This window comes from Kogia breviceps, chromosome 16, assembly GCF_026419965.1.
Source record: "Kogia breviceps isolate mKogBre1 chromosome 16, mKogBre1 haplotype 1, whole genome shotgun sequence".
NCBI lineage: Eukaryota > Metazoa > Chordata > Mammalia > Artiodactyla > Physeteridae > Kogia > Kogia breviceps.
The window spans coordinates 62,788,581-62,814,357 of record NC_081325.1 but is presented as its reverse complement, the minus strand read 5'-3'; the positions used below and the strand labels follow the sequence as shown (position 1 = coordinate 62,814,357).

The 25,777-nt window shown below is 35.3% G+C and overlaps 1 protein-coding gene and 1 long non-coding RNA gene across 2 annotated transcripts in view; one reads left to right on the top strand and one right to left on the bottom strand.

Annotated features, from left to right (window-relative positions):
- GPC5 (glypican 5) overlaps positions 1 to 25,777 on the bottom strand; it is a 1,282,790-nt gene that overhangs the window by 98,246 nt on the left and 1,158,767 nt on the right. The gene's annotated exons all lie outside the window — the stretch shown is intronic.
- LOC136792789 (uncharacterized) overlaps positions 1 to 25,777 on the top strand; it is a 60,466-nt gene that overhangs the window by 3,503 nt on the left and 31,186 nt on the right. The window contains exon 2 of the long non-coding RNA XR_010837212.1: positions 3,492 to 3,546. This is a non-coding gene — a long non-coding RNA (uncharacterized lncRNA). The remainder of the gene's footprint in view (positions 1 to 3,491; positions 3,547 to 25,777) is intronic.

Here is a 25,777-nt window from a genome sequence, read left to right as displayed (position 1 = left end):
TACCCCCAACATCTTCAAAATAAAAGATTCCATGTTTTTCATTAGTAGACATATACAACACAAAATTGCTCTTAATTACTACTATTACTGTTTTAAATTATGTCAAAATTGTTTTTTTTTCTCTTTTTATATAAATATCTGCATAATATCCTTGATTTTGCTTCCCACACAGCCTAAAATATTACTATCTGGTCCTGTGGAGAAAATGTTTGCTGATCCCTGACCTACAGTAGTGGTTCTCAGACCTATGAATCAGAATCACCTGGAGTGCTTGTTAAATCACAGCTATCTTGGTCACATCCCCAGAGTACTAACTCAGCAGGCCTGGTATGGGACCCAAGAATTTGCACTTCTAACAAGTTCCCAGGTGATGCTGATGCTGCAACCCCTGGCGTCACGTTTGAAAACAACTGATCTAGAACAGTCCCTATATTGGAGGAAACTGAGGCCCAATAAATTAAATCAACAGTCTAGGCTGAACTATATGGCAAATATAGATTTTGATCTCAGGTTTAGAGTTATTTTCAGCAGAACCAGACTTTTCTAGGCCTAATGAATTACATACAGATCAATGAATTAAGAGAGGAAAGTCATACTGAAATCTATTTGTCTGTGGAATGATATCTCAAGGGTGCAAACCCTATTGTTTTGCAGGACTAATGAGGTTTGAAAGCTGTTTGCAAGGCTACAAAAGCAATCATTAGAAATTTGTATGGAGACACAAAAGACCCCGAATAACCAAAGCAGTCTTGAGGGAAAAAAATGGAGCTGGAGGAATCAGACTCCCTGACTTCAGACTATACTACAAAGCTACAGTAATCAAGACAATATGGTACTGGCACTAAAACAGAAATATAGATCGATGGAACAGGATAGAAAGCCCAAAGATAAACCCAAGCACCTATGGTCAACTAATTTATGACAAAGGAGGCAAGGATATACAATGGAGAAAAGACAGCCTCTTCAATAAGTGGTGCTGGGAAAACTGGACAGCTAAACATAAAAGAATGAAATTAGAACACTTCCTAACACCATACACAAAAATAAACTCAAAGTGGATTAAGGACCTAAATGTAAGGCCAGACACTATAAAACTCTTAGAGGAAAACATAGGCAGAACACTTTATGACATAAATCACAGCAAGATCCTTTTTGATCCACCTCCTAGAGTAATGGAAATAAAAACAAAAATAAATGGGACCTAATGAAACTTAAAATCTTTTGCACAGAGAAGGAAACCATAAACAAGACAAAAAGACACCCCTCAGAATGGGAGAAAATATTTGCAAACAAATCAACAAAGGATTAATCTCCAAAATATATAAACATCTCATGCAGCTCAGTATTAAGAAAACAAACGACCCAAACCAAAAATGGGCAGAAGACCTAAATAGACATTTCTCCAAAGAAGACATACAGATGGCCAAGAGGCACATGAAAAGCTGCTCAACATCACTAATTATTAGAGAAATGCAAATCAAAACTACAATGAGGTATCACCTCACACCAGTTAGAATGGGCATCATCAGAAAACCTACAAACAACAAATGCTGGAGAGGGTGTGGAGAAAAGGGAACCCTCTTGCACTGTTGGTGGGAATGTAAATTGATACAGCCACTATGGAGAACAGTATGGAGGTTCCTTAAAAAACTAAAAATAGAATTACCATATGATCCAGCAATCCCTCTACTGGGCATATACCCAGAGAAAACCATAATTCAAAAAGAATGTTCCCCAATGAACCCCAATGTTCATTGCAGCACTATTTACAATAGCCAGGTCATGGAAGCAACCTAAATGCCCATCGACAGACAAATGGATAAAGAAGATGTGGTACATATATACAATGGAATATCACTCAGCCATAAAAAGGAACAAAATTGGGTCATTTTTTGAGATGTGGATGGATCTAGAGACTGTCATACAGAGTGAAGTAAGTCAGAAAGAGAAAAACAAATATCATATATTAATGCATATATGTGGAACCTAGAAAAATGGTACAGATGAGCCAGTTTGCAGGGCAGAAATAGTGACACAGATGTAGAGAACAAACGTATGGACACCAAGGGGGGAAAGCAACAGGGAGCTGGTTTGGTGGTGGTGGGAAGAATTGGGTGATGGGATTGACATGTATACACTGTGTGTATAAAATGGATGACTAATAAGAACCTGTTGTATAAAATAATAAAAATGCAAAAATTCAAAAAAAAATAGCAGTCATTAGATCTATTCTTAAATTCATTAGCCTGTAAGCAACATGTGTCTGGCCCAGAATCAATAAGAAGACCATGGGGAAAATACCTATGCAATGAGTTTTATATGGCAACTTATTAATCTAAGGAGACTGTTCCACACTGATGTCAACAAAATCACCAACCTGCCCATTGTTTCTCTTTCTCATAGTGTCCTTTCTTATACCCCAAATAAACCCTATAAAGAAGTCTGAAAAAGAACATCTCTAAAAATCTCTAAAAAATCATTTTACAATCTAAAATGTTATTTTTTCAGCATTACAGAGTGATTTTTGCAATTAAATTCCACAGAGTGTGTGGCCTTGGTCATGACATGTCAAACTAAAATTTTCTATAACTTTTGCTTGGAAATAGGAGAGTGAAATTACTTCATCCATTGTAATGATATAAATTTAAGTTTTGAATCCTTTCCACATAAAATTGAACAATTTATTTCCATTGTGATTTTTGGCTTATTAATTGTTATAAAGGGAAAGTCATTACTCAATATTATTGAAAAAGAGAAAATAAATAGGATCAATATAATGAGTCTAATAATCCTGAAAATAAATACAAACAGACACAGGTGATATCACCCATCTCATGGCCAAATGGCTGCAGTGGTCAAAGAATGGCCACTCTATGTTCAGAGCAGTTATCACTCATAATGTTCTGCCCATGGTAATTATAATCCCATAATTTCTCTATATACTATTTGCCAGATAAGGTTCTAAGCACTTAGATTTTTTTTCAAATCTTTACAACAATTCCATCAAGTAAGTACAATTATCATTGGTATTGTTTCCACAAGGGATGGAAAAATAAGAAACTAGGCTAATATTACTGTAAAGTAGTGGTTCTCTGTCAGGGAAGGATTGGCATTGTGTCCTCCAGGGGACATTTGTCAATGTCCAAGATGAGATATTTTGGGTGTCACAACTGTAGGAAGGGGAGTACCAATAGGATCTAGTGGGTAGAGGCTGGGATAATGCTAATCATCCTCTAATACACAGGACAGCACCCACATGATTTGTTCCAAAGTGTAGCTAGTGTTGAGATTAAGAAGCTCTGATCTAGAAACTTTAACTTGTACAATATACAGTTTAGAAAGACCAAGACTCCTCTGGTGCCTGAAAATGACTTGATATATAAATCTGGCAGCTGCTAGGTAACTCCTCAGTATCTCTTAGGCAGAGAAGCTTTCTTGTATTCGTTAGACTGGCATAATACTAGGCTTCTTTGTTTTCTATAATGTTCCAGATTTCATAACTGGAGAAACTAAGGACAAAATACTAAGGCTTTATGAGTTTGGAAGGTAAGCTTCTATCTTTCCTTCTGGTTCATTTTATTAAAAACTAATGAGGTTGTGGATGACCAGATTTTGAAACTTTTAACTGGTAGTATATCTAGTCAGTAGTAGTATGGAGCGTATTGCTTATGCTAAGACCTTGTCCATTTATTTTCCTTTTTGTACACTTATCTGTCAAACTAAACTTTTTTTTAACCCTTTTTATACATTTCTCCCACCCTCCAACTCTCACTTCTGGTAACCACCAATCCGTTTTCTGCATCTATGGCTTATTTTTTAAAAATTAAATATGAGAGAGATAATATGGTATGTGTCTTTCTCTGATTTATTTCACTGAGCACAATGACCTCAAGGTCCATTCATTTTGTTAGAAATGGCAAGATTTCATTTTTTTTTTTTTTTTTTTGTGGCTGAGTCTTTACTACCAAATATATCTTTTTGAGTTAGAGTTTTCATTTTCTTTGGATAAATTTCCAGAAGTATAATTGCTGGATGATAAGGTATTCTCTTTTTAATTTTTTGAGGAAGTTTCATACTGCTTTCCATAGTGGCTGCATCAATTTATATTGCCACCAACATTGCAAGAAGCCTCCCTTTTTTCCACATCCTCATCAACACTAGTTATTTCTTGTCTTTTTGATAATACCCATTCTAACAGGTGTGAGGTGATATCTCATTATGGTTTTGATGTGCATTTCCCTGATGGTTAATGATGTTGAGCCATCTGTGTATCTTCTTCAGAAGAATGTGTATTCAGATCTTATGCCCATTTATTAAATCAGATTTTTTTTTTTTTGGCTATTGAGTTGTATGAGTTCTTTATATATTTTGGTTATTAGCCCCTCATCAGATTCATGATTTGTAAATATTTACTCCCATTCAGTAGGTTGCCTTTTCATTTTGTTGATGGTTTCCTTTAATGTGCAAAGCTTTTTAGTATGATGTAGTCCCACTTACTTAATTTTTAATCTCAGGCCAATATCTCTGATGAACATATATGCAAAAATCCTCAACAAAATATTACCATTCCATCTGAAAGCAGCAGAATACACATTCTTCTCAAGTGCACATTCATTCCCCAGGACTGATCACATGCTTGGCCACAAAGTCTCGGTAAATTTAAGAAAATTGAAATCATATCAAGCATATTTTCCGACCACAACACTAAGATTAGAAATCAACTACAAGAAAAAAACCTGTAAAACAGACAAACACATGGAGGCTAAACCATATGATACTAAATAACCAATGGATCACTGAAGAAATCTAAGAGGGAATCAAAGAACACCTAGAAACAAATGAAAATGAGAGCATGATGCTCCAAAACCTATGTGACACAGCAAAAACACTTCTAAGAAAGAATTTCTTATTATCTCAGGAAACAAGAAAAATCTCAAATAAATAACCTACATTACACCTAAAGCAACTAAAGAAAGAACAAACAAAACCCCAAGTTATCAGAAGGAAAGAAGTCATAAAGATCAGAGCAGAAATAAATGAAATAGAGAAACAAGAGACAAGATCAATGAAACTAAAAGCTTTGAAAAGATAAACAAAATTGATAAACCTTTAGCCAGACTCATCAAGAATAAAAGGGAGAGGGCTCAAATCAATAAAACTAGAGATGAAAAAGAAGTTACAATGGACACCACAGAAATATGAAGCATCATGAGAGACTACTACAAGCAACTATATGCCAATAAAATGGGCAACCTGGAAGAAATGGACAAATTCTTAGAAAGATACAACCTCTGAAGAATGAACCTGGAAGAAACAGAAAATATGAAGTAATGAAATGGAAAATGTAATTAATAAAACAAAGGTCCAGGACCAGATGGCATCACAGGTGAATTTTATCAAATTTAGAGAAGAGTTAACACCTATCCTTCTGAAACTTTTCCAAAAAAATTGCAGAGGAAGGAACACTCCCAAACTCATTCTATGAGGCCACCATTACCCTGATACCAAAGCAGACAAAGATACCACAAAATAAGAAAATTGCAGGCCAATATCACTGATGAACATAGACCAAAAATCCTCAACAAAATACTAGCACACTAAATCCAGCAGCACATTAAAAGGATCATGCACCATGATCTAGTGGGATCAAGTGGGATTTATCCCAGGGATGCAAGGATTTTTCAATATCTGTAAATCAATCAGTGTGATATACCACATCAACAAATTGAAGGATAAAAACCATATGATCATCTCAATAGATGTAGAAAAAGCTTTTGACAAAATTCAACACCCATTTATCATAAAAACTCTCCAGAAAGTAGGCATAGAGGGAACATACCTTAATGTAATAAAGGCCATATATGACAAACCTACAGCTAACATCATACTCACTCAGTGAAAAGCTAAAAGAATTTCCTCTAAAATCAGCAATAAGACAAGGATGTCTACTCTCACCACTTTTATTCAACATAGATTTAGAAGTCCTAGCCATGGCAATCAGAGAAGAAAATGGAATCTAATTGGAAAAGAAAAAGTACAACTATCACTGTTTGCAGATGACATGATACTACAGAGAGAAAATCTTAAAGATGCTATCAGAAAACTACTAGAGCTCTTCAATGAATTTGGTAAAGTTGCATGATACAAAACTAATACACAGAAATCTGTTACATTTCTATACACTAACAATCAATGATCAGAAAGAGAAATTAAAGAAACAATCCCATTTACCATCACATCAAAAAAACAAAACCTAGGCATAAACCTAGCCAAGGAGACAAAAGTCCTGTACTCTGGAAACCATGAGATACAGAGGAAAGAAATTGAACATGACACAAACAGATGGAAATATATACCATGTTCTTGAATTAGAATAATCAATATTCTCAAAATGACTATAATACCCAAGGCAATCTGCAGATTCAAGGCAATCACTATCAAATTACCAGTAGCATTTTTCACAGATGTAGAGAAAATAAATTTAAATTTTGTATGAAAACACAAAAGACCCTGAAAAGGCAAAACAATCTTGAGAAAGAACAGAGCTGCAGGAATCATGCTCCTTGACTTCAGACTATATTACAAAGGTACAGTCATCAAAGCAGTATGGTACTGGCACAAAAACAGAAATATAGATCAATGGAACAGGATAGAAAGGCCAGAAATAAACCCACACACCTATGGTCAATTAATCCACAACAAATGAGGCAAGACTATACAATGGAAGACAGTCTCTTCAATAAATGGTGCTGGGAAAAATGGACAGCTGTATGTATAAAAATGAAATTAGAACATTCTCTAACACCATACACAACAATAAACTCAAAATGGATTAAAGACCTAAATGTAAGACCAGACACTATAAAATTCTTAGAGGAAAATATAGGAAGAACACTCTTTGATATAAATTGCTGCAATATCTTTTTTGATCTATCTCCTACAGTAATGGAAATAAAAACAAAATAAACAAATGGAACCTAATTAAACCCCAAACTTTTTTGCAGCAGAGGAAACAACAAACAAAACTAAAAGACAACACACAGAATGGGAGAAAATATTTGCAAACGATGTGACCCACAAGGTATTAATCTCCAAAATTTACAAACAGTTCATGTGGCTCAATATCAAAAACAAGCAAACCAATAAAAAAATGGGCAGAAGACCTAATTAGACATTTCTCCAAAGAAGATATACAGATGGCCAAGAGGCACATGAAAAGATGCTTAACTTTGCTAATTATTAGAGAAATGAAAATCAAAACTACAATGAATATCACCTCATACTAGTCAGAATGGCTGTCATCAACAAGTCTGCAAATAATAAATGCTGGAGAGGGTGTGGAGAAAAGGGAGCCCTCTTATGCTGTTGTTGGGAGTGTAAATTGGTACAGTCACTATGGAGAACAGTACGGAGGTTCCTTAAAAAACTAACAATAGAGCTACCATATGATCCAGCAGTCCCACTCATACCAGAGGAAAACATGGTTCGAAAGGATACATGCACTACAATGTTCATTGCTGTGCTGTTTACAATAGCCAAGACATGGAAGCAACCTAAATGTCCATCAACAGAGGCAATGGATAAAGAAGATATGGTACATATATACAATGGAATATTACAGTCATTAAGAAGAATGAAATAATGTCATTTGCAGCAACATGGATGGATCTGGAGATTATCATACTAACTGAAGTAAGTCAGACAGAGAAAGTATCACATGATATCGCTTATACGTGGAATCAAAAATTATACAATTGAACTTATTTACAAATTAGAAACAGACTCACAGACTTAGAGAATGAACTAGTGGTTACCAGGGCATCAGGGTAGTGGGGGAGGAATAGATTGGGAGTTTGGGAATGACATGTACATACTGCTATATTTAAATTAACCAACAAGGACCTATTTTATAGCACAGGGAACTCTGTTCAATATTCTGTAATAACCTAAATGGGAAAAGAATTTGAAAAAGAATAGATACATGTATATGTATAACTGAATCATTTTGCTGTACACCTGAAATGAACACAACATTGTTAATCAACTACACTCCTATATAAAATAAAAATTAAAAAAAGAATAAAATTATATGATCTCAATGCCTATAGAAAATGCATTTGAAAAAAATTTAACATCCACTTATAGTAAAAAGTCTCAACAAACTAAGTATAGCGGGAACATATTGCAACATAATAAATGTTGTATATGACAAGCCCAAAGCTAAAGAAACTTTTCCTCTAAGATCAGGAACAAGACAAGGATACCTACTGTCACCACTTTTATTCAACATAGTATTGAAAGTCCTAGCCAGAGCATTTAATGAAGAAAAAGAAATAAAAGGCATACAAATTGTAAAGGAAGAAGTAAAATTGTCATTATATGCAGATGACATATTATATATAGAAAACTCTAAAGACTCCATCAAAAAACTATTAGAATTACTAAACAAATTCAGTAAAGTTGCAGGAATAAAATCAATGCACAAAAATCTGTTTTTACGCACTAATAACAAATTATCAGAAAGGAAAATAAAGAAAACAATTCCATTTACAGTTGCATCATAAAGAGGAAAATACCTAGGAATAAATTTAAGCAGGGAGGTGAAAGATCTTTTAAAGTCTATAAGATATTAATGAAAGAAATTGAAAAAGATACAAATGAATGGAAAGATATTCCATGTCCATGAATTGAAAGAATCAACATTGTTAAAATTGATTACATAATACACAAAGAAATCTACAGGTTCAATGCAATCTCTATAAAAATGCCAATGGCATTTTTCAAAGCAATTGAACAAATAATCCTAAAATTTTTGTGGAACCACAAAAAAACCCAAATAGCCAAACCAATCTTGAGAAAGAAGAACAAAGGTGGAGGCATCACATGCCCTGATTTCAAACTATACTACAAAGCTATAGTAATTAATACACTATGGTACTAGTATTTAAATAGACACACAGATGAATAGAACAGAACAGAGAGCCCAGAAATGAATCCATACATATGTGGTCAGTTAATTTACAACAAAGAAGCCAAGAATATACAATGGGAGAAGGAACGTTTCTTCAATAAATGATTTTGGGAAAACTAGGCAGTCACATGCCAAAGAATAAAACTCTACCACTACATTACACCACTTATTTTTATTTTATCTTGAAAATAACCCAAAATGGATTAAAGACTTGAATGTAACACCTGAAACCATAAAACTAAAAGAAAACATAGGTGGTAAGCTCCTCGACATAGGCATGGGCAATGGCTTTTTGAATCTGGCAACAAAAGCAAAAATAAATGAGACTGTAGGTACCTCTTCAACTGTTTCCACACATTGACACAGTCATGAAACAGTATCCTTTTTCTAGCCCGGTCTTTAAAAAGTGTTCACTCACAGTAGCAGAAAAATGTTCATATCTTAGGTTGTACTTCCAATGAAAGATGAATTTTATTATGGCATAGCAAATGGTTTCTAAGTATCAATTTTTCATGAACAGTACATTTTGTGCTTCATTATACCTTAGAAGAGCTGCTTCCAACTAGAAGCATGTCTATTTTAAGCAACTGGTGAAAATAGAAATCCTAGAACAATGTAAGTAATAAGTATTTTCCTCATTCTTTTTTGTTTCTATAGAAATGCTTTTAGTGTGGGAGTGTTGTAGACATAGCATTGTTAAAGGTCACAAAACATACATATCATACTTGGTTATAAACAAGAGAGATAATGGGTTTCCTAATGGTTCAGATCTCTGAGAGGGAAAATGCAATAACATGACACTATACAGACCTAAAGCTTTTCCATTGTTTTGGAGTTTGTGCTTAGTTCAGAAAAAACTGAATTTAAGAATTAGTCCTCTTTGGGACTAAGGGACATGTGAGCCGGACTGATTGCCATAAGTATAGAAAATCATTTAAATACTAGGAGTGGTACATCGATTCAAGAGACCTCTAAGGAAGTACAGATACTAAAGAATTAATAAAGACAATCTCCTTTCATGCAACTAGAAGATGCTAGTTGTACAGCCGTACCTGGTCTCTTAATTCCTCTTCTTAAGACTTATTGTCCTCTAATTTTCTGCATTATCTTCCCTGCTTTTCACTTCATTTCTTTTTTTTTTCCTCTTCTGGCATTACCCTTTCTCCTCTGTAATATTGTTTCAGGGAGGTTTAACTCAAGATAGGAAAACTGAAAATGATAGAATTCACTAGTATATATAATCACCTTGACATAAATACCCTTAAGAAGGACAAGGCAAAAGAAAATGCATTTGTCTAGAGAATATCATCACAAGTTGGAGATATAACCAGTTTCCTCATAGTTTACAAAATGATTGAGAGGAAGCATCTTCTTCCTAGGGTCCTAGGAATCAGCATTAATATGTCTCTTCTTTTTATTACTTTTCACGTTGTGTAGAAAACCTTAAAACTTTTCTAACTATTATTTGGAAATTGAAGAGATCATTATGGAGACACTCGTTCAAATGCTCCGTTGAGATTATTCTGGTTCAACCTACCTTTTGTGTCTGTGGATAGAAGCGAAAAAATATTCAGTCCAACCTCAATACTTGTGGCAATTATAAAGCTGCAGAGCTTAGTGAACCAGACTCTAGCTGGGAGAGAAATAGTCTAGCTCAGAGACTTCTACTATAAAGCTCCCATGGATTTGTTGTTGTTGTTGTTAAATGTAAATTTATTTATTTATTTTTGGCTGTGGTGGTTCTTCGTTGCTGCACGCGGGCTTTCTCTAGGTGCAGCAAGCGGGGGCTACTCTTTGTTACAGTGCGTGGACTTCCCATTGCAGTGGCTTCTCTTGTTGCAGAGCACGAGCTCTACGCATGCGGGCTTCAGTAGTTGAGGTACATGGGCTTCAGTAGTTGTGGCACGTGGGCTCTGTAGCTGTGGTGCATGAGCTTAGTTCCTCCGCGGCATGTGGGATCTTCCTGGACCAAGGATCGAAGCATGTACCCTGCACTGGCAGGCGGATTCTTAACCACTGCACCACAAGAGAAGTCCCACTCCCATGGATTTTAATGCACAGAGAATCTGGCCCTCTAATTTTTCCCCAATACTTGCTATCATTCATTATGCAACTATGAGAAAGTTGAGTTGAATTTTCTGAATATGTTTCTTTCCTTATTGAATTATACAAACTAGTGGCTCTTCGAATTTCAGAGGTCATTCAGCATAATTACATATTGCTCTATTTTCTACTCAGGTGCCTCCTGCATTTCATTGAACTAAAATTATAGCAAATATGTTCACTGAAATATGTTATTGGAAACCATATAAACCAGTCAAGAGAAGCATATTAATGTTAATATATATCTCTATATACTTTAAAAACATTAAACATTTTGTCAGAATCAATTGACCCCATGGTGTCTGAAGTACTGTGCTGAATAGTCACATTTAAATGGTGTCGTCACTTAATTCCATCAAAAAGGACACTAAGCAAAACTAATGATCTTATGGATACTGTGCGAGATAAAATAGCATGCATTGTTTTCTCATAAAAAATGAAAGTTTCGTACGTAATGGCATTCTAAATATTATTAGGTAGTTAATATGACATGATCTAACAAACTTCCACCTCTGTTAGCAATACCTAGCAATGTTGTAAGAGTATGATGTAAGAGTATATTGAATATAATATACCATATACTCAAAGGATGGCCCAATGGTTCCTTCATTAATATCTAAAATATGCTTTTTATACTAATAAGCAAATTCCCTTTAGTTTACATTTTACCAATTTAGTGTAAAGCAGCTATGCTGTTAATTTGGTTTTCCTGGTGACATTTAATAATCCAGTAGACACCCTAAAATCTCTTAGAATATTAAAGCAGTCCAACTTGAAGACATGGGGTGGGGAGGGGGAAGCTGGAGAGAAGTGAGAGTGGCATGGACATATATACACTACCAAATGTAAAATAGATAGCTAGTGGGAAGCAGCCGCATAGCACAGCTTGATCAGCTCGGTGCTTTGCGACCTCCTAGAGGGGTGGGATAGGGAGGGTGGGAGGGAGACGCAAGAGGGAGGGGATATGGAGATATATGTGTGCATATGGCTGATTCACTTTATTGTACAACAGGAACACAGTATTGTGAAGCAATTATACTCCAATAAAGATCTATTAAATAAATAAATATGAATGAATGACCTAGGAAATAAATAGGCTTTTCCAAACCATAAAACAAACAAACAAACAAACAAAAAAAACAGTCCAAGAGTATATCAGTATATTCTTGCCTGGCCAAGAACTCCCAAAATATATTTGGAACAGTGCCCACAATCAATGGTGCAAGAGGTCTGAAAAAGCTTTTTTTGTTGTTTTGTTGGTTTTTGTTTATACTTCTGAATGGTAAATACAGAACGGATGTTTTAACATAAAGGCTGAAACTGATACTCTCCTGACAAACTAATATTCAAAATTTCATTAGAACTAGAGAGATGAAATCAAGATTCTCATAACTTTTACTCATTCATCCGTGTCATTCATTCATTCATTAAATCATCCCACAAACATTTAAATGCCTACTCGAGAGAAAAAAATGTACTGGATGCTTAAAATAGCATCACATTCATAAATACAATGGTGTGGAAAAGAGTATTTATGTCAAAAATTAAAGACAGAAATACCCTTTTAAATTAGATTGTGTTCCAAAATCAGACTTTTATAATTTAAATTTAAAAAAATAATTGCATATTTAAAAATGTTCTCAGGGTTGATTAAATGACAGATGCCAGTTTCATCAGCTTTTCAGTTCAGAATAAAACTTGCCTTATATTGTTATTGTTTTAGCAATAATGTCATATATCAAACTAGCTTAAGTGCCAAGTGTATAGTTCATGATTTAAACTCAAGGAGAAACTGGGAACATGTCATTTTCCATTTCCCACTTTTAAGACTGTTTCTTGTGGTTGTATGAGGTAGACCAGTAGAGTATATCATATTAAGTCTTCTTTTCAACAAGAAGAAGTATTTATTACATATTCACACAATTCATAGACTGGCTCAGGCCTTCATTTTTCTGGTTATCCAAAGAAAATTGAAGTTACTAAATAGGTATATATGTATTTCAATTGTGGAAAATAATTTGCAGTCTAAGTGACTGCCTGCTATGTGTTGTATCACTGGCTCATTTTATGGTTGAGCTACAAGCTTCTAAAAAAAAAAGGATTTATTACAGAAATGCTTACAACCTCTTAGCTGTGGCACTGTGAATGACAATATCATAATACATTGTAGCGGTAAACACCCAATCAATAGCAGCTCATTAAAGTCAGAAGCATCGATTTAATCAGGGAGAATCTACATGTTTTCAATGATCAGTGGAAGGTCTTGTCCATCAATGTCTAGCTCAGTTCTTAAGTTGCATCTGACATGTTACAATAGGTTTCACTAAGAGACTTGTGTTCAAGCTAATGTGAAGGCCATCTGTCATTTTAATATCTGATCAATACAATCCATAACCAGTGTTCAGACTCGAAAGGAAGAGGTCAGTGCACACTCCAGAGACCTGCTTATTATTTCCACAGATCTCACTTGCACTGTCTCTTGAAAACAAAGTGTCTTCTCTTTTTCCAACGTGAAACTAAATATAACCACTCAAAGGCTGAAGAAAATGGTTATGCACTTGTTCTTTGATTTTGACATTTCTTCTTTTTCTTATTAATTTCCCTTCCCTCTGGTTCAAAGGTATAATCCAAGAGAATACCACTGGGGTTAAATGACTGCGATGCTTTTAGCTCTTGAATGCTATTTCCTCATCTACAAAATGGGGATAATATAAATTACTTTGTGCACATAAATCACAAGTAACTGTTAAGCCAGTTTACCAAAATACTAAAAATGGATGTGTCAATGAAGAGTATTCATATATATGATAATAAATTAGGAGCCAAATTCTTCCATTTGTGAACATTTGGGATGACATATTAATAAAATTATGAGATGAATACTTTTATTTAAATAGAATGTTATCATCAAGATATCCAGTGTTGTCCTTAAAATCTACTGTAAGGCCCTCCATATTGAGAAATTAAACAACATTGTAGTAAACTTTCAGTACGTTCAAAATATGACCTGCATTTATTGATAGACAAATTGGGTAGTAAAGCTATCTCACACAGACAGAAGGCAGATAGAGAAACCTATAAGAAATCCTCTGCCTTTAGAGGTAACTTCAGAAGGGCTATTGGGAAGATGTATCATGCCCATGATTATTTGGGGGGAGAACTAATTACAATAAAATGCAAGTAAAAATTAAACAAATGTAGGTAGTTCAAAAGCAAATATTGTTAGTTCCCTAGGTTTGTAAAAACCTTTCTATTTTGCTTGTATTACTTGGAAACTCTTGGAATTATAGTGAGCAAAATATTTATTTTGAAGTAAGTTGGTTTTGCAGAAAGACCAAAGTCAAAAATTATTAAATATTTAAAATTTCAAATGAAAGCTGAGGTGTCCCTATGAAGTAACTCTTAACACAGCTGCTGTATTCATTATGGCTTAATCTTTCAATATGATAAACTTAGATGTATGGGCTGAGTCAATACCCCATTTTGATGAAACTATTAGATGACAGGTTGGGGACCAATATTTTTATTGCTGTTGAACTAGTGACCTATAAAATGAATATCCTAGAACTCAGAACTCAAAAAAAAAAAAAACTGACTACATATAAGTAATGGATTATATAATATATGTTTTTCTAAAGGCTTGTGTTCATCAATAATGCTGAATGCTTTGAGAATTCTTTAATACAGAAATGATGAGCTCAAATTTGTAAAGAAGAAAATTTCAAGTAAAAAATAATCAGGGCTTCCCTGGTGGCACAGTGGTTGAGAGTCCGCCTGCCGATTCAGGGGACACGGGTTCGTGCCCCGGTCCAGGAAGATCCCACATGCTGCAGAGTGGCTAGGCCCATGAGTCATGGCCGCTGAGCCTGCGCATCCGGAGCCTGTGCTCCACAGCGGGAGAGGCCACAACAGTGACAGGCCCACATACTGCAAAACAACAACAACAACAACAAAAACCCCAAAAAACAAGAATCAGCCAATAAGATGTATATACATCACACACACACACACACACACACACACACACACACACACACACACACACAGAGTGGAATACTATTCAGCTATAAAAAAGAATGAAAATTTGCCATTTGTAGCAACATGGATGTACTTGGAAGGTATTATGCTAAGTAAAATAAATCAGACAAAGAAAGAAATACTGCATGATATCATTTATATATGGAATCTGAAAAATACAACAAACTAGTGAATATAACAAAAAAGAAGCAGACTCACAGATACAGAGAACAAACTAGTGGTTACCAGTTTGTGGGGAGAGGAGTGGCAAGATTGAAGTAGGGGATTAAGAGATATAAACTATTAGGTATAAAATAAGCTATAAGGAAATATTTTCTTAAAAAAAAAAGAAAATTAGGGCTTCCCTGGTGGCTCAGTGGTTGAGAATTTGCCTACTAATGCAGGGGACACTGGTTTGAGCCCTGGTCTTGGAGGATCTCACATGCCACGGAGCAACTAGGCCCATGAGCCACAACTACTGAGCCTGTGCTCTGCAACAAGAGAGGCCACGACAGTGAGAGGCCAAGGCACCGCGATGAAGAGTGGCCCCCGCTTGCCACAAGCAGAGAAAGCCCTCACACAGAAACAAAGACCCAACACAGCAAAAATAAAAAAATAAATTAATAAACTCGTATCCCCAACATCTTCAAAAAAAAAAGAAAATTAAAAAAGAATCAATGATATTCATATTCTTAAAGAAGTCAAACAATGGCTTAGAGTGTAAGCTACTTGAAGGTAACTTTATGTTTAACTTGACATTTACAGAATCCATGTATATATGTAACTAACATGACTGAAAAGTTGAACTATTCGTTTTTACTTGTTGATGATTAGCTTAGAGTTTTAAAAATGCCTGACATCAGTCAAAAATATCACGAGTTAAAAACTATATTCATGATCAATGAAGTGAATAATAGTTATAAGCAAGACTAGTCAAGGACTTATAAAGAAATACTATTTCACCTCCATGACCAGAAAATCAGCTTGTTCAGAAAGGCAGTGCCATCTGGAGTCGCAGGCTGGTTGGAGGGAAGGTTTCGGGACCATGCTAAATCTCTATAAACCATGTGAGTCCAAATTATGAGGAAAGAAACACACAATTATTTCAGACCTAAGCATTACCAAGAGACCTTCTGCACCCCACTGATTCCAGAGGAATAAAGTTCAAATTGTTCTGATGTGCCTTTACATTTTCAAAGGTGCCAGGTGTGCTGTAGAAATGCACCCAGTTTGTGGAGATGTCAAATGTGCTAAAATATGAAGAGTATGTGGTTCTTGCTACTGGCATCTCAAAGCATAAATCAGCACTTAGAAGACATCAGTAAAAAAGACCCATGTTGCATCTATGCTGGACTAACAGAATCCTAATTTGCTTTAGACAGCTGATCCCTTAGAAATAAAGTCATCCTAATGTGAGATGCTGGTCAACACTGTGGACCAAAGTCTCAAAACGAATCCCAGGCGACCAGAGGAATAAATCTGGTCTTTCCATAAAGAAGCCATCCTACATATCTCAATATATTATCAGTCAGTAATTTTTTAGCATTTTGCAGTAACCAACTATTATACTGTGGATTATAGGATATTGTATATAGTATAGACATACTCTGGGGTGGATATCTCTATCTACCTACATCTATCTATCTACTTCAATTTCTATATAAAGTCTCACTTTATTTCTTTCTAGGACCGAGGTGTGCTATGGTCTGAATTAGGCTTATTCTCTTCTCTAGATAATCTCTCACTGCCATTACCCACTGCTATAGCTTCCCTGGAATCTTTTTTCAACCTGGTATTATGTCATTGCTTTAACTGATTCCCTCAATATCCTCATGTCTGATTTTCTGACCATTATCTCATGAATCCCAATCTTGCTTGCCACACTATATCCTTGGTAGCTTCTTTTTAGATACCTCTGGGTGTTCCTGAAACATTTGTACTCTCAAGTTTCTTTCTACACTCTTCCTAAATTCAATCTCATCTCCTCTTAAGTACTCAATTATTACTTACAAATCAGAGATTCCAAAATCTTTAGCTTTGATCTCTCACCTGAGTCCAAAGCCATTCAGTACCTGTGCACTGAGCACCTCATCTTGGGTGGTTATGGACACCGTAGAATCGTCTGATCCAAAAGGAGCTTCAGGACTTTTTCTCTCAAACATCTTCTGCTCTCACTTTCCCTATCTCATGGATGTTGCCTCTATCCATCTAGCTTTTCAAACCAGATAACTAAGTGTTATTCAATCTTCTCCCTCATTCTCACATCTGAACAATTACCAAATTTGGTGAAATTACTTTGAAATCTGTCTGTCTGCTTCTCTCTATCCACAGAGATAGTAATCTAGAGGAGATGACCTGAATCTCTTCCCTGCATCTCTGGATCACTGCAATATTCTTCCCAATCCTTCCTTTGATCTCTATTCCCTGCCCCCTACTGTTTTACCCACTATTCGGAGGCCAGGGACATTTCTAAAATTCAAATTAGATCATATTTCTCCCCTGTTTAAAGCTCTCTCTGTGTCCTAACACCTCATCAAGATAGCCAGAGGCTTTCCTTATACGGCCTTGGAGCTCTGATCCATCTTCATCTCATGCTATAATAACCCATGCTATATTTGCACAATATGCTGGGGGTTATACTAAATGTCTTGCTACATGTTGTACTGGAGTTTTTGTTTACAGTGCTGTGACTTCCAGAAAACCTCCTCTCATGCTTTCCTATTCACATTCTCTCCCATCCTGAAGGGGGCAGATGAGAGAGTACATATTCCTTTATCCAGACAAACCGTGTAACACCTTCCTTCTGAATTCTCATATTTCTCTCCAGTAACAGATCCAACCTCTGGCTCATTGGTGCCCTTAATGGAATATACAGATGTTTCTAGCATCATAACAATACATGTCTATGACTACTATACAGGAAGCACCTTGAGAGGTAGAAATCAGTTTACCAAACTTTTTAATCCATGTACTTGGCAAAAAAAAAAGACCACAATGAATATTGGCTGACATGAATTAATAATTAGTTGGTCATAACATACAACAAATAAAAACTAGAAGTTAACTCTTTAGTAACCCCTCCAAAATACTACCATGATATTATTAAACTCTGTCCCTATGTAGAGATAATTATTTTTAAATTATTTTTCAAATATATTTACTACCTTTAGTTTCACCCAAATTTCTGCTAATTCTTTATCCACATATTCACTTGACTTATTTTCTCAGTTTCTACTTATATTGTTATTATGGATTTTTATTGACAGATCACACCTGCACTAATTCAAAATCCAGCTTGTAATGTTTTTTCTTTTTCACTCGACTCTAACTCGTCCAAAGAAGAACAATTGTAATAATCAACCAGAACTTTAATCATTCGCTCCTTGCAGGTGTACCCCAAATCTATACTTTTAGCATTGACCTCTTTCCTTAAACTCAGATATAACTGCTGTTTCCTAAACATCTCCACCCAGATGGCCAAAGGCACCCCCCAAGTCTAAACCCCAAATCACATTTTATCAAAAATCTTCACCTTTCCCTCTTTCTGACAATAGCTCGACTTTCTTTAAATCTCTCAGACTTAAAATCTTGATGTCATAATTAAACATTCTGTGTTGTTCCCTAAAATGAGAACCTGCTAAGTCTTACAGCTGATACCTAACAATAGTCTTCCTTTTTGTCCTCTCTTTCCCATCTTCATTTGTTCCACTCTACTTCAGATACTCATTACCTCTTAATTAGTTGGAATTACCTATTGGAATTATCTCCCAGATTGCCTTCCTGTTCTGAAACCTCCCTGCAGCAATAAAATCTATGATACTAGATTAATCTCTCTAAAGTACAAGTTGGATTGTGACTTTCAAGTTTAAAAATCTTGTTTAGGCTTTCATTTCCTACCACAAACTCAAACTGGCTAATGTTAAAGAATCTCTAAAATCTTTCCGTATTCTACCTTTTCAATAGTTTAGCTGGGTAATTTTGCAATTAAAGACGTCTGCCTTTATTAATACAACAAACTTTTATTGAATGCCTACCAGGTAGAAGAAATCATCTTAGCCAGAAATTGAAATAAGTATATGAATCAGGTGGCTTTTACCTTTGAGGAACTTATTCTAGAACAGGAGATATATATACATACATATCCATAAACATACATAAATAAATAAATAATAGTTCATGGTAAAACTAGTCAAATTAGAAAGGCCTATACAATAGATACAGATAATGTAAAGGGATAGTGCCTATCTCTGAATTTAAGAAAAAAGAAATATAGATTTACAAATATTTGAGAGGAGAGGAAAGGCTATTTTGATATTTGGGCTATTTTTTCAATATATTCCACCTGATTCCCAACTCAATAGCAAAAATCCCCAAATATCTTGATTTTAAAATGGAGAAAAACCTGAATAAACATTTTTCCAAAGAAGATGTACGAATGGCCAGCAGGCACAGGAAAAGTTGATCAACATCACGAATCATCAAGGAAATACAAACCCCAAACACAATGAGATATTACTTCACATCTATTGGCTATTATCAAAAAGACAAGAGATGACTAGTTGGTGAAAATGTAGAAAAAAGAGAACCATTGTATGCGGTTGGTGGAAATGTAAATGGTACAGCCACTATGGAAAACAGTATGGATGTTCCTTACAAAATTAAAAATAGAATTACCATTTGATCCAGCAATCCCACTTCTGGCTGTATATCTAAAGGAAATACAATCACTATCTTGAAGAGATAACTGTACTCCCATGTTCATTGCAGCATTATTCACAATAGTCAAGATATGGAAACAACCTAAATGTCTCATAAGGAATAGATAAAGAAAAGTTTATATATATAAAATACTCCATTATTCAGCCTCAGAGAAAGAAAGAAATTTGCCATTTGTGACAACATGGATGAACCCTGAGGAAATTATACTAAGTGAAATAGGCCCAAAGCAGAAAGACAAGCACTGAATGATTTCATTTTTATGTGGAAGCTTAAAAAAAAAAAAAAAAAAAAAAGCTCAACCTATAGTAACAGAGGGTAGAATGGTAGTTACCAAAGGGTAGGGAAAAGGGGGGGGAAGGGACATTTTTTAACAAATAGAATGATCATAGCCAGGAGCTAGAAGGAGGGGGTCCTGGGGAGTTACTATTTAACGGGAACAGAGTTTCAATTTTGCAAGATGAAAAGAGTTCTGGAGATGGATGGCAGAGATCGTTGCACAACAATATGAATGTACTTAGTACCATTGAACTCTACACTTAAAATGGTTAACACAGGAAATTTTATGTTATGTGTATTGTACCACAATTTAACAAATTAGGAAAAAACTCTACCTGTTTCTCTTCATTCTCAACTACACTATCTGTGGTTTTAGACAAACTATGTTAGCCAAGTATTTCCCCAACACTTTCCTACCTTTGTGCTTTGTTTATTTTATGCTTGAAATTCCAAAGCCCCCCATGTGTGGATATCCTACTAATCTTTCAGAAGAAGTCTAGTGTCATCCATGAGGTCTTCCTGGTACTCTTAGCTAGTAGAGCACCATTACAAGGATCAATAAACCTATATTATTCATAATTGAGCTATTTAATTCCTAATCGAATGCCAGGAACTACTCAACAGCTAGGGATGCAACTAAGAACATCATAACAAAGCATCTGCCCTGTGGCACTCGCAATGTAGTGGTGAAGTGAGGCCGACAACAGTTGCTCATTACTTCTAGGGCAAGTGAACAAATATATTTTGAACAGTTATTTGTTCAACTCATAAGGGCTGGTGAGAAAATGAAGCAGGGTACTAGTTGATATAAAGTGCCAGAGCGTAAGGTACTTAGTCTATGTATGTGGTCAGAGGAAGTCTCACTAATAAGGTGACAATTTGTCCAGAAACCTACAGGCAGTGGGGGAATGAGCTCTCTGAATATCTGAGAGGAGAGAATTTCAGGCAGACATACACCAAGTGCAAACACCCCGAGAAAGGAGGCTGCTTGGCACATTTGAGGACCAGCAAAGGGCAATATGACTAGAGCGGCAGGGGCAAGGGAGAGAGATGAACAGAAGACGAGCTCTGAAGAGAAGCAGAGGAGGCTGTGGGCCTTAGGGAATACGTACTATGCAGTCATTGGTGGCTTTGAAAATAGAGGGATACAATATAAATTGTGTGAGTTTTGAGAAGGAACTTGAGAAAAAATGAAACAACTAAAGTATAAATAGCTCCTTCTAGGGTTCATACTATAAAGGAAGCAGAAAAGTGGGACAGGAACTAGAAAGGAATGTTGGATCAAGGCATTATTATTATTATTATCATTATTAAAGTAATAACAGTAATCTTGTAGGATGTTCCAAAAGGGAGAGAAAAGTTGAGGGTGCTGAAGAGAGATGACATAATGATGGTCTTGCCAAGGTGAGAGGGACGGGGTTTAGATCACATTCTCAATACAATCTAAGAAACATAAAGGAAGGCAGAGTGTGGATCCAGTGACAGAGAAACAGAAAGATGTGATCTAAGCTGGCAGAAAGTCTATTCCAACTGCTCCCCTTCATTGAAAGCAATCTGCAAGTAGGCTTAAGAATTCTGTTCCTTGTTTCAAGAAGCAAAACCCAAAGCCTATCCGTGGCTACAACACATAGCCTCTAACTTTAAATTTCTCCTCATGTTCTTAACTCTTAGGTCAATTATTATTTATCTTACCTAATTAACTGTATTTCCAATTTTCAGTTTAAAATTCTAGCTCTGTTCAGGCATACTAATTGTCAAATCCAGCTGGCAGTCACTAAATTTAGAATGAAGAGTGAATACTCTGAAATATATTGGAGTTATTTTATACATATGAATTTGCTAAAAACAGGCAGAGACATATGTTTATAAATAAGGACATTGTATGTGTATTTAAAAGTCTATAATGACCCACCAAATTACCATTTCATGCAGAGGCAGTAAATGAATTAATTAAGAATAAATACTATGAAAATTGATTGCAGCCAGCAAAACTGTAATTAATGTAATATAATCTTCATGGCTATTATGACAAAGCAAGGACCACAAAAACTGTTCCTGTGGTTTATTAACAGACATCATAAGTAAAAGAGTACTATGGTCAAATAAGTTTGGAAAATTCTAGGTTAAACTTAGAACTTCACTCCTGAATTTCTGTGAGCCTTTTAGTTTACTCTATGCATGTACATTCTCAAAAGGGGGATAGGTCCTTTTGAGAATGTACATGCATGGCTTCTGAAACCTCTTCGACCATGTAAACCCATTTTCCTTCGAAAACCCTTTAGGACTACTTGTCTACAGAATAGACTTTGATAGTGCTGGGTAATGTGAAGCTTGGTTTGAGAAGCAGAATAACATAAGCAAAAATAAAATACTCCCTTGAATTATGAGCAGAACAGGAATTGGTCTGAAAAAATCTTTTAAGTTGTTATTTTTGAATAGTTGGCTTTTCACCAAACATCATTATCTCTTTACACTCAGATAGCACATTTTCAACATTAACTACAATGGGATCATTGCCTAATAGAACCATCCCTACATATGGGTTTTCTCAAATTTTCAATTTTTGAAATAATTCATCACTAGAGTGTCTGATGAAAAGTCAATGAAAAAAATTAAATTTTAAATGAATATAAAAATACATGTTAATCTCCATATCTAGAAAAGCTGTGGGAAATGACAAGAAGCTGTCATCCTTTACATATTTTAGGAAGTGATCTTTACTACTGAATAAAAAAGGGTCTTAGAAACTAGGTTGCAATTATTAAGAATGCTTATAATTATTCTCATAATTTCTAAGAATTTATGTGTAGTAATTTTATCTCTTTGGAAAAGGTAAAAACTTTTATCAGAGTGCTGACATCAATATATATAGTAAAAAATATATTTCAGTATGGCTGTGGTCAATTTTATATCCTGAACCAATATACTCTAGAGGTGACACACTTAGATTTCCAAAATACTAGAAGAGACAACTTTTAGGAAAATATACCATTTTTCGTTTTAGAGTTAGATTTGCAACATACTTCAAAAGGTGGTATTTATTCGTATTACAAATCTTTTAGATGAAAATGCATAAGTAAAACCAAACACATCTTCTGTACCATTCACTGAGGAAAAAAAAAAAACCCAAATACATGAAGCAAAACAAGTTGTAAGTTGTATCTATTTGACATCATACTTCTAAGTAGATATTAAACTGCGATTCAAACTTGCTACTTGATCAGTTTTCTTAATTTCATAGTGAATTCAATATCCTATTTAAGGAACAATTGATATGATGGAATGAAGTAGATTTCCAGGCATATCTGGTTCAGATTTTTCTTTCAATCAGATTTTGTATGCAATTTCTGATAGGCCTAGGGTGAAGCTGTTTGCAAATACCACAGAAGTATGAGCTGCTTAAGTGGACATGTCTCCCTTCTGCTTTTTTTCTGAACTATTTTAGCTGTAGTTTCATACTAAATATGGAAGGAATTAAATTAAATTCACCATATATTTATTGAGTATCCTCTGGGCCTAGGTATTAGGGATGAAGAGATGAAAGTATATATTTGCTGCCTAGAAGTTGTCAGTTATCTAGTTGCATAGGGAGATACTCTGTGATGTAGATATGATGATGAATTGCTTTATAACATGAGGAATGCCACACTATCACTTTGGAAATGAAGGCGGAAGTAACTAATTTGGGGAAACGCAAAAGACCCCGAGTAGCAAAAGCAAACCTGAGAAAGAAAAATAGAGCTAGAGGAATCAGGCTCCCTGACTTCAGACTACACTACAAAGCAAAAGTAATCAAAACCATATGATACTGGCATGAAAACAGAAATATAGATCAATAGAACAGGATTGAAAGCCCAGAAATAAACCCATGCACCTATGGTCAAATAATCTACGACAAAAGAGGCAAGAATATACAATGGAGAAAAGACAGTCCTTTCAATAAGTGGTGCTGGGAAAACTAGACAGCTACATATAAAAGAATGAAACTAGGACATTCTCTAAAACCATACACACACAAAAAAAAAACCTCACATGGATTAAAGACCTGGATCTAAGACCAGATACTACAAAACTTTTAGAGGAAAACATGGACAGAAAACACTTTGACATAAATTACAGCAATATCTTTTTTGATCCACCTCTGAGAGTAATGAAAATAAAAACAAAAATCAACAAGTGGGACCTAATTAAACTTAACAGATTCTGCACAGCAAAGGAAACCATAAACAAAATAAAACGACAACCCACAGAATGGGAGAGAATATTTGCAAACAAAGAAACTGACAAGGGCTTAATATCCAAAATATACAAACAGCTCATGCAGCTCAATAAAAACAACAACAACAACAACAACCCAATCAAAAAAATGTGCAGAAGATCTAAACACACGTTTCTCCAAAGAGGAAATACAGATGGCCAAAAAGCACATGAAAAGATGCTCAACATCACTAATTATTAGAGAAATGCAAATCAAGACTCAATGAGATATCACCTCATGCTGGTCAGAATGGCCATCATCAGAAAGGCTAAAAACAATAAGTGATGGAGAGGGTGCAGAGAAAAGGGAACCCTCCTACATTGTTGGTGGGAATGAAAATTGGTACAACCACTATAGAGAACAGTATGGAGGTTCCTTAAAAAACTACAAACAGAACTACCAAACGACACAGCAATCCCACTACTGGGCATATACCCTGAGAAAACCATAATTCAAAAAGAGTCATGTACCACAACATTCATTGCAGCACTATTTACAATAGCTAGGACATGGAAGCAGCCTAAGGGTCCATCGACAGAAGAATGGATAAAGAAGATGTGACACATATATACAATGGAATATTACTCAGCCATAAAAAGAAATGAAATTGAGTTATTTGTAGTGAGGTGGATGGACCTAGAGTCTGTCATACAGAGTGAAGTAAGCCAGAAAGAGAAAAACAAATACCATATGCTAACATATATACATGGAATCTACAAAAAAAACAATGTTTCTGATGAACCTAGGGGCAGGACAGGAATAAAGATGCAGACGTAGAGAATGAATTTGAGGACAAGGTGGGGGTGGGGAAGAGGAAGCTAGGACTAGGTAAGAGAGTAGCACTGATATATATGCACTACCAAATGTAAAATAGATAGCTAGTGGGAAGCAGCTGCATAGCACAAGGAGATCAGCTTGGTGCTTTATGACCATTTAGAGGTGTGGGATAGGGATGGGTGGGAGGGAGGCTCAAGAGGGAGGGGATATGTGGATATATGTATACATATAACTGATTCACTTTGTTATACAGCAGAAACTAACACAACATTGTAAAGCAATTATACTTTACTTTAAAGATGTAAAAAAAGAAAGAACTACTATATGACACAGCAGTCCCCCTCCTGGGCATATATCCCAAGAAAACCATAATCTGAAAAGATACATGCACCCCAATGTTCACTGCAGCACTATTTACAATAGGCAAGACATGGAAACAACCTAAATGACCACCGACAGAGGAATAAATAAAGAAAATGTGGTATGGATATATATATATATATATATACACACACACACACATATACATACAGTGGAATGTTACTCAGCCTTCAAAAAGAATGAAGTAATGCCATTTGCAGCAACATGGATGGACCTAGGGATTGTCATACTGAGTGAAGTAAGTCAGACAGAGAAAGACAAACATCATATGATAT